This window comes from Alligator sinensis, unplaced genomic scaffold, assembly GCF_000455745.1.
Source record: "Alligator sinensis unplaced genomic scaffold, ASM45574v1 scaffold614_1, whole genome shotgun sequence".
Taxonomy (NCBI): domain Eukaryota; kingdom Metazoa; phylum Chordata; order Crocodylia; family Alligatoridae; genus Alligator; species Alligator sinensis.
The window spans coordinates 203,595-213,919 of NW_005842294.1; the positions used below are offsets into that span (position 1 = coordinate 203,595).

General features: G+C 47.0%; 1 long non-coding RNA gene across 1 annotated transcript in view; it reads left to right on the forward strand.

Moving 5' to 3' along the window:
• The window catches only part of LOC112551018, a 16,988-nt gene extending 8,501 nt beyond the window's left edge, over positions 1–8,487 (forward strand). Inside the window, exons 2-3 of the long non-coding RNA XR_003095127.1 lie at positions 1,037–1,195; positions 8,404–8,487. This is a non-coding gene — a long non-coding RNA (uncharacterized LOC112551018). The remainder of the gene's footprint in view (positions 1–1,036; positions 1,196–8,403) is intronic.
• The last annotated feature ends 1,838 nt before the right edge of the window (positions 8,488–10,325 follow it).

A 10,325-nucleotide genomic window follows, 5' to 3' on the forward strand; every position in this document is an offset into this window, starting at 1 on the left:
TTCCCTAACCAAGTTATTGATAGGTTAATTTATTATTCAGTAAGGTTCTAGGAAATTCATACATGCATTTCACTATTTATAGAAACTTTCTTCAATGTTTTTAATTCAGCACTTTGATTCCAGACTTTATTTACCTTATTATGAGGGCTTGTATCCTGATATAGGAGGCTTCACTTTCTGACTGACCCTTGTAGAAAATGTTAGCTCTGAAGTAAGCCATGGACATGGGGAGAGTTTCTCTTACTAACTTCTTGCCTAAGGGGGCCACAATAATCTTGGAAGTCTATGTCAAGAACTTGAAGAAACTTAAATTTTGCATACAAAGTTCCTGTCCTGACAGAGACATGTCTGAAGTCCTGCTTCTATGAGACAAAGCACACCTACATTCACACTACAGAGGCTGTGCTACCCCATCCTTCATATAACTTGGGGATGAAGGATGACATTCAAGGTAACATTTTTAGGATGACAGCAAAGTGATGGAGACTGTGTGACAGTGGCCGCACAATAAAGACAAAGGCTTCAACAGAGTTGGGATACACGCCCTTGTTCATCAGACAGAAAAGGCCACTGATGGAGAAGGAGACTACATTGAAAAATAACTGTGTTCAGCAAATGTGTACAAATTTTCTGTCAAAGTTTAATATTTTAAAATAATATTAAACTGAGAAAAAAATAGTAGGGTATTACTTGCTGAATGGCCATTGTAATTATAGCACCCTAAATAATACATGAGAGTGATCTAATTTTCAGCATCCTAAATACAGATATGAATTAATTCCTTTGACAGTCAAATATGTCTGAAAAGTAATAAAATTGTGAATTGGCCAGTAAATGTTGCAAATACAGACTTTAAGCAGTGTATTCAAGTATTGTTTTTCATCAGTTTTCTTAAAGAGCAGTTGTAAGATCTTCCACTTTTTAGGGTTCATACCTTTCTGTCCTGAGGATGGTATAATAGCACTCCTTTCCAGGAATGAATTAGAGTTTAGGTATGAGGCAGAAGAACCTGATCATTTTTCCTCCATATTTCTAGGTATGGTGTTCTCTGACCTTCAAAGCAAGCAGTATCTTCACTCATTCTGGTCCCCGGCTCCAGTGCAAGATGCATGGGTGTAAGCCTGCTGCACCCCCATGAGCCTACGGACCCCCAGCGAGACCCCAGGACCCCCGATGAGCCCTGGCCTGCCTGCAGGTAAGCCCCTGCCCTGCCATCTGGCAGCAGCTCCTGTCATGGTTTCCCCAAGCACAAGCCTCTTCCTGGCAGGGGGCCATGCTGAGGGGTGAGGAAAGCTGCTATAGCCCGTGGCGGCATTGTGGGGGGCTTAGAGGGCTCTGGCCCCCCTCTGAGCCCTGGTGCTGCCATGCAGTCTGCCGCAGCTCTGCCTGCAGCAGTGGGGGCAAAGCACCTGGTAAACTGGGCTCAGGTCCCTGCCTGTGGGACAGGGAAGGGGAATTAAACACCTCTTTGGCCACTTCAGCCCAGGCTGGCTATGTCTCCCCAGCACAGCTTCCTTGTAGTCAAGGGTATGCTCTAGTGCCCTCTGGCTCCTACTTGGCCCAGTCCCCCTAGGGAGCCATGCAACAGGAGCCTCATGAACAGGCTGCGTAAACAGGTGTGCTCCTGGGCCCAGCGCGCAAGTTAGCATGGGAGTTTGCACAGGAGGGTGCTTGGGAGGGCCCGTGGCTCTGCCTGTGAGCCCCCTAGGGTAGGCAGTCCCAGCCACAGCCGGCCTACTAGCGGCATGTCATGGATGGGCACGCGCCACACCCCTCAGGTCCCCTCGGGGTCTGCGCCTCCCCACTCTAGTGTCTCAGAGGCTTCCACCCAGATGGAACCCATGGTTCCAGGTGCCACACAGACGGAGCCTCTGACTCTCAGCTGCAGAGGCTGCCTGTCACTTTTTCAGGCTCTGGGGCCTGGGAGCATGGCCACCTCCCCTTGGGAGGTCTGCTCCCTTTTGAGGTCTCTAGCATGCCAGCTGGAGGAGTCCAGAGACTGTGTGCCATCAGGGACTGTGAGCAGGAGATTGACTCCTACTGCCAGGCCCTTCTCCCCCAGGAGGTGGAGGGTAGACCATGGTCTCCCTCCAGGACAAGGGAGGACTCAGGGACCTCCCTTACTGTCCAGCCCAGGGGTTGGACCAAGGTGGTCAAGGGCCCCAAGGTCTACCACACCAAGGCCCCCACCCCATTGGAGCTTTGCAACAGGTATGAACCTCTTGCAGCCCCAGCAGAGCCTGCTGAGTTGCCAGCTGTCACAGGCAACACAGGCTCAATTGCAGCTACCGCCCCTGCTCTCCCCAAGACAAAATGCGAAGTGTTTGTCATGGAAGACTCCACCCTGAGAGGGACCGATGGGGTAATCTGCCTTCCCGACCCCTTAGCCTGGAAAGTTTGATGCTTCCCGGGAGCCAGAATCCAAGACATTGCGGAGAAGATCCCTAAGCTCCTCCAGCCCACTGACCACTATCCCATGCTCCTCATCCATGTGGGCACCAATGACATGTCTCAGAGCACTCCCAGCCAGGTCATGAGGCACTACAGGGATTTGGGAGTGGGGCTAAAGGGTCTGGGGGCGCAGGTGGGTGGTGTTTTCTTAGATCCTCCCAGTCTCTGGCTACGGGCTGAGGAGGGAGAGGAGAATCCAGGTAGTTAAGCAAAGACTGCGGCACTGGTGTCATCGGGAAGGCTTTGGCTTCCATGACCACATTCTGCTCTTTGGTGAGAGAGGCAGTGAGCTGCTGGGAAGGGGCAGCCTCCACCTCTCTCCACTGGGAAGGAGGCTGGCTGACCTGCTCCACTGGGCTTTAAACTAAGCCCGCTGGTGGAGGGAGGGACTACTGCTACTGCTGGCCCACTGAGCAAGCCTTGCAAAGCCAGCAGGCTAAGGCACTTAAGGGAACCCACCCCTGCCTCAGCCCTGGAACTTGTCCTCCTGCTAAAAGTAAATAACTATGATGTCATAGGGATAATGGAGACCTGGTGGGACTCCACCCATGACTGGGCCACAGGTATAGACGGCTATACCCCGTACAGGAGGGATCGAGTGGACAAAAGGGGCGGGGGTGTAGCTCTCTATGTCAAGGAAAGCTATGCATCCCTGCAAGCTGACATTGGCACCCATGGTGGATGACTTGAGACCCTCTGGGTTAAAATCCATGGGGAACACAGCACAGGGGATACTATGGTGTGTGTCTACTACAGACCCCCTGCCCAGGGTCAAGACCTTGACCAGGAGTTTGCCAGGGAATTGGCTGAGGCTGCAGACTCCCAAAGCATGCTTGTCATGGGACTACCCAGACATCTTGTGGGAGGAGTGCTCAACCAAATCCAAGCAATCGCAAAGCTTTCTCTCGTGCATGGATGACCTCTCTCTGATGCAGGAAGTCTATGGGCTGATGGGAGGTAAAGCGCTGCTCAACCCAGTACAGGCAACCCGGGACGACCTAATCAGTGACCTATCGATCGATGGAAACCTGGGTGATAGTCACCAAGAGCTGATCACCTTCACCATCCACCATAAAGCTGGCAAGTCAGTCAGTAATACAGAAGTCCTTGACTTCAGGAAAGCTGACTTTGACAAACTAAGGAGGCTTGTCAGTGAGGCCCTAAAGGGCCACAACACAAAGGGGAGGGGAGTTCAAGATGAGTGGTTGCTCTTCAAGGGAGCAATCCTGGATGAGCAAGCAAAGTCTATCCCGTCTCGGAGGAAAGGCAGCAAAAGGGTACAACAGCCCCCTTGGCTCTCCAGGGAATTAGCAGACCTCCTACATCTTAAAAGGAAGACCTACAAAGAATGGAGGACTGGAACCACCACCAAGGAGGAATACTCTGCTCTGGTCTGGACCTTCAGAGAGCAAACCAGGAAAGCCAAGACTGTGATGGAACTCCAGCTAGCTACAAATATCAAGGACAATAAAAAGTCCTTTTTTAGATATGTGGGGAGCCGGAGGAAAAGCAAGGGCAACATTGGACCCCTGCAAAACCAGATGGGACAACTGACAACTGATGCCCATGAAAAAGCAAACTTGCTTAATGGGTACCTTGCGTCAGTTTTTCACCAGTCCCATGGGATGCCCCTGCCCACTGTGGGTCAGGGAGGCCCGGGTGAGGGAGATTCCTTACCCCCCATCAAAGCTGACCTCATGAAGAAACACCTTTACAGGCTAGATACCTTCAAGTCAGCCGGCCCTGACAGTTTACACCCATGGGTTCTCAAGCAGCTGGCAAACATCATAGCTCAACCCCTGGCACGGATCTTTGAGAACTCCTGGCACTCTGGTGAAGTGCCAGAAGACTGGAAAAAGGCCAATGTGGTGCCTATCTTCAAGAAAGGGAAGAAAGTAGATCTGGCAAACTACAGGCCCATCAGCCTGACCTCTATCCTGGGGAAGGTCTTGGAAAAGATTATCAACAAGGCCATCCTTAACATGCTAGCTGATGGCAATATCCTGAGGGATCTTGAGAGCCTTCGATCTGGTATCCCATGATCACCTCTTGGCAAAACTGGCTAACCGCAGCCTCAACCACATCACGATCTTCTGGCTGGGGAATTGGCTCTGCAGTAGGACCCAGAGGGTGATGGTTGATGGAAGTCAATCATCGTGGTGCGCTGTGACCAGTGGGGTCCCTCAAGGCTCTGTCCTAGGGCCTATACTTTTTAACATCTTCATCAATGATGTAGACATTGGTGTCAGCAGTTGGCTGGCCAAGTTCGCAGATGACACCAAACTCTGGGGTAAAGCATCCACACCTTAGGACAGGAGGGTGATCCAGGCACATATTGACAGGCTCATGAAATGGGTGGATGAGAATCTGATGGTGTTTAACACCAAAAAATGCAAGGTTCTTGGCATTGGGAGGAAAAACCTGCAGCATGCTTATAGGATCAGCTGTGCTAAACTGGTTAGCACTACAGATGAAAGGGACTTGGGAGTCATGATTGATCACAAGGTGAACATGAGCCTTCAATGTGATGCTGCAGCTAGTAAAGTGAGCATAATGCTGGCTTGCATCCATAGATGCTTCTCAAGCTAATCCTGGGACATCATTCTCCCGTTATACTCAGCCTTGGTGAGGCTGCAGCTGGAGTACTGCATCCAGTTGTGGGCTCCACAATTCAAAAAGGATGTGGAGAAGCTTGAGAGAGTGCAGAGGAGAGCCATACGCATGATCAGAGGTCAGAAAAACAGACCTTATGATGAGAGGCTGAGAGCCATGGGGCTCTTCAGCCTGGAAAAGCCCCCCAGCAGCCTCAGACCCCATTTTCATAGATTCATAGATTCACAGAAGTAGGGTCAGAAGGGACCTTGTAGATCATCAAGTCCGACCCCCTGCCCTGGGCAGGAGAGAAAACCGGGCTCAAATGACCCCAGCCAGGTAGACATCAAGTCTCCTCTTAAAGACCCCCAGGGTAGGAGCCTTCACCACTTCCCTTGGAAGTTGGTTCCAGATCCTAGCCACCCTGACTGTGAAGTAGTGCCTTTGGATGTCCAGTCTAAACCTACTCTCTAACAATATGTAGCTGTTATTCCTTGTTACCCTGGGGGGTGCTAGGGGGAACAGGGTCTCTCCCAAACCCTGTGGGTCCCCCCTAGTGAGTTTATAGATGGCCACAAGGTCCCCCCTCAGCCTTCTCTTGCAAAGGCTGAACAGGTTAAGGTCCCATAACCTCTCTTCGTAGGGTCTGCCCTGCTGTTCCCGGATCATGTGGGTGGCCCTCCTCTGGACCCTCTCAATGCTGTCCACATCCCTCCTGAAGTGCGGCGCCCAGAACTGAACACAGTACTCCAGCTGCAGCCTGACCAGTGTTGCATAGAGGGGGAGGATCACCTCCTTGGCCCTGCTTGAGATGCATCTGTGGATGCACAACGTGCTCTCAAGAAGGGAGTTTCCCAGCTTATAAGTGTGCTGCTGGTTTCTACTGCCCAAGTGCAGCTCCCTGCACTTGTCAGTATTGAAACCCATCCTATTTTCATTAGCCCACCACTGTAGCCTGTCCAGGTCCTACTGTAATCTGCCCTTCCCTACTAGCGTGCCCACCTCACTCCAAATCTTGGTATCATCAGCAAATTTAAACAGGCTCCTTTTAACCCCGTCGTCCAAGTCACTAATAAAGAAATTGAACAGTGCGGGCCCAAGGACCGAGCCCTGGGGGACTCTGCTGCCCACTTCCCTCCAGGTCAAAAAAGACCCATCCACCACTACCCTCTGAGTACATTTCTCCACACCTCTGCTGCTTCTGCCCCCTGTAGTCTTGCTTCCAAAGGAGAGAGAGAGTGAGTAGAAAAGGAGTGGGGTCCAAAGCTGTGGGGGAGAGGCAGGAGTGCAGAAGTAATGTAGTGGCAGGCAGCAGCTGTGGGTCTGGCCCTGACCTGGGTTCAGGTCTGGAGTGAAAGCCACATATTGTTTCATATGGTGCCAGCTGGCATGTGGGACCACCCCCACACACTGACCCACATGGGATCCGGGCCATGGATTGACCCCACATCACGAGGGGCTGGAAGGCTGGGCATGACTGGCATTTCATTCAGCGTTAAATGAAAATATGCTGATGAAGAAGAACCATCCAGAATAATTTTGTGACAACTACCATATTTACTCAATTCCAAGACAAGGTTTTCCTCCCCATTTAACATGAGGAAAAATCCCTCATCTTGGAATCAAGTAAATATGGTAGTGGGTCAGTGCATGGGGGTGGTCCATGGGTGTGATCCTTCATGCTGGCTAGCACCATATGTGTAAGCCTCATCCTGCGCACCAATGCAATCTAGCAGGCAAGGCTGTGTTATCCAGCCCATGGGGCTCCCCATGGGTCTGGAAATCTGGCAGCAGGGGAGTGGCAATTAATGCTGCAACAACTCTCCAACCACCACATTTTTGGATGCATGGGCCTGCTGAATTTCCAGATTCATGGGAACCCCTGCAGGCCAGATCTGGCTGTGGCCTGGAGAATGAGGACCAATGGCTTAAGCTAATCACATCACATATGACTAATAAGAAAGATGATTTATTATAATATTTGCACGTGCTAAATAGGATTATGTTATATTCATGATGGCAGGTAATTAAGAAAAAAGTGTGTTTGAGTCAATTATACAAAAAATATTTAACACACAGGCTCTGTTTTTGAGTCCTTGTCAAGTTTCAAACTTCTTCAGGGCTTTAAAACAAAGATATATATTCCTGTAATAGTTTTTCAGGCTGGTTAGAGGTAGCATATGTAGCACTACATGAGCAGTAATGCGCTTTAGTTCATGCACATTAAATCTAGTACCTGTGGGTGCCTATACATGAGCAGGGAGGCTGCTCTGATGCACTGGAATTATAGCACGACGGAGCAGGCTCGATTAATTGAGTCTGCTAGAACATGGCAATTACTGTGCTCCTGCAGCCTCTCACATCTCATGTATCAGTGTCTCTGTGCTTCAAAGTGGTGGTGGAGGCGCTTTATCTAAAGTTCGTTTGAGCCTCTTTAATTAAAACGTCCCCCTATCCCCACTCCTGGAGCATGTGTAAAAATGCCCTCCATGGTGAGATACTAGAAGAATGAGCATTAGCCTGTCTTAATGCACATTAACTAAATACCATTTTTTTAGTGATGCTTTAATGCACATTAAAATAGGCTAATGTGCATTAAAGTTCATGTGTAGACGTGTTGTGCGTGTGTGTGTGGGGGGGGGTATGTTTTTTAAATAGTTCTCTTGGTGGATTGAACTTCTGCTAAAAGAGGTAAAAAAAATCCTGAAAAGATGAGGGTCTCTGCATCTGAATAGGCAAGAGAACTCGGTAGTTTGTAGGCTACCTTTAGAGTTATTGCACGTAACAGAAGTCTAAGGGTGCCATCAGAGCTGGTTGTCGCTCTGGCTCTATTTTTGACATTTCTTTTTTACCTATAGTTCTGTTTAGTTTTCAGACCCATTTAGAGGAGGAGGAAAAGTTCACTTAATCCTGCAGGGAGTCCCAGGAGTATGTGAGCATTTAATTTTCAATATCTTACTTTAGCCTTGTCCTTTACAAATCTGTCAACACTAAGGGATTATTAGCAAAATATTTCCAGTGTTTTTGCATGGATAAAAGCTCCAGTATCCCCACCACTGGCAGCCTTTTTTTTTTCACTAGATTGTCAAAAGCCTGAAAGAGCTCAAACATCATTTACACTATTATTGCTTCTTTGGCTGTCTCTGCAGTATCACCAGCTGAAATGATTTTGCTACAATTCCTTAGTATAAACACAACTTTTATATAAAGGGCTTTGGATATCTACCACTGTTCTTAGCAGATGGATACAGAGTAACTTGTTGGTCCACTGCTAATAGATGACTGAAATTCATCTAAATTCATCTTATCTCTTTTAATTGTGGCAAAATCTAAGATAATGTCTTTGCTTTTGCTGGTCAGGTTGCTGAGTTTTGAAGGCTGAATGGCTCTGTCGTCTGGAGTATCTTCCTGATATATTTCAGCTGTTTCAGAACTGCAGAACTGTTTCATCAGAGGAGCCATTCTTAGAGCTCAGTCTTCAACAGCAAATTAGAAATCTGTTCTTTGGCAGTTGATCAGGGAGCCCAAACCAGATACCCGATGAGGATTTTAAAAAAGGATCCTGTCTGGAGTTTAGAGGTACTCCAGTGGAAGAGGAAATGTAATAAATGGAACTACTTCCTGGCTTTAGTTTGGCTATGTGGTTGATGAAGCTGTGCAAAATGCTGTTATATGTCTTGATATGTAGGTAGGCTTTTAATTATGCCTTCTTGCTAACTTCTTAAATATTTGTTGTATTATTAAAAATGGGCTGTGCATCTGTTTGTTTTCCAAGTAGAAGTTGGCCTGTTAAAATGTTTTATTAGTCACCTTCATATTTAGAATCTTTCCCACTCTCCCAGTTTCCCAGGCATTTCTTCGCTTTCAATCCTATTCTTTCAGCTGTGATTAATCACAGTGATTTTTATTGTACTGGTTTATTATGAAATAATACAGTGCCATGATCGCCTTGATAAAAAGGTGCTTCATAAATAAAGCAGTAATTTATGAAGTACCCTTTAGTAAGTACCACTTTGGGTGCTATTCAATCACTTCACAATTTCATGTGTGTTCAGATATCACAATGATGGGTGTGATATTAAACTTGGACCCATTATTCACAGCTTTACTTTAGACTGTGTGCAAAGCATAATTTAGAAATGGATCCAGCTCCCTTCAGTAAAGCTAGTTGAATTGACTTAGGCTTTAGTGTAAGAAGTCCATTCAAAACCTTTTTTTAAAGTTTGCATTCATTGAAGAGGCTCAAGTGGGCATTTGCCAGGTTTTTTTATTTTATTTTATTTTCAAATAATCCTCATATAAATATTTTATCCCTTTTAGCAGTTGTATTCCTGCCATTTCTAGGAAAGTAAGGCTGGAAGACACCTCAGAGGTCATCTGGTTCAACTCGCTGCTCAGGGCTGAAACACCCCTGTGGAGGGGCTGGCTGGGGCATGAGCATTATGTAGTGCAGGGTTAGCCAGCAGGCAGCACCTGGACTGAAGCATCCTTATGCCCCAGCCAGTCGGGTCAGCATCTACATGTGCACTGCTGTGCATTAAAAAATTCTGCCGCAGGATAGTACCTGTATTTACAAGCACTAACCTGAGGCAGAATTAATTATTTACTTCAGTCTAATAGCCCGGCATGTGTAGATATTGAGACACTTATTGCAGAGCTAATTAGGCAGTTCTGCAGTAAACGTCTCATGTAGATATGCCCAATAAGTTTAATTAATTCTGAAATCTAAGTTTTCAGAGATTCGTTAAATATTCCAAAGCAACTACGTTATTCGTAAAAAATGATGGAAGCATTTGAAATACTATCTAGCATTTTCTTTTGGAAAGCTACCTTGCCAGCTTACATAAATATCACCAGCAGATGTCAGTCCTTTGCTTTAGAAAGCGACTGAGCCAAGAAATGTCCATTTTCACTTCAGAAAATGCTTTCATTTTAATTTTAACTATACAGAATTGTATAATAGCAATAATTGTCTTACTTGTGGCTCTCTGAATGTTGAATTAAAACAGTGATTGAATTTTCTCATTAGTTTATTTAAAATGTATCTTTATAACTTACTTATTATTTGCTGTCTTAGTAACAGATGTCATGTCCCTGAAGGCATAGAAATATTTTTGTGTGTCCAGCCAGCACCAAATGCCCTCATGGTAACTATGTGGGTGAAACCAAACAGCAACTACACACCAGAATGGACTCTTACAGAAAACATGAAAAACAGAGATGTGTACGTCAGTAGGAGCACATTTTTCACAGAACAACCACTCCTTTTCTGACCTCACTAT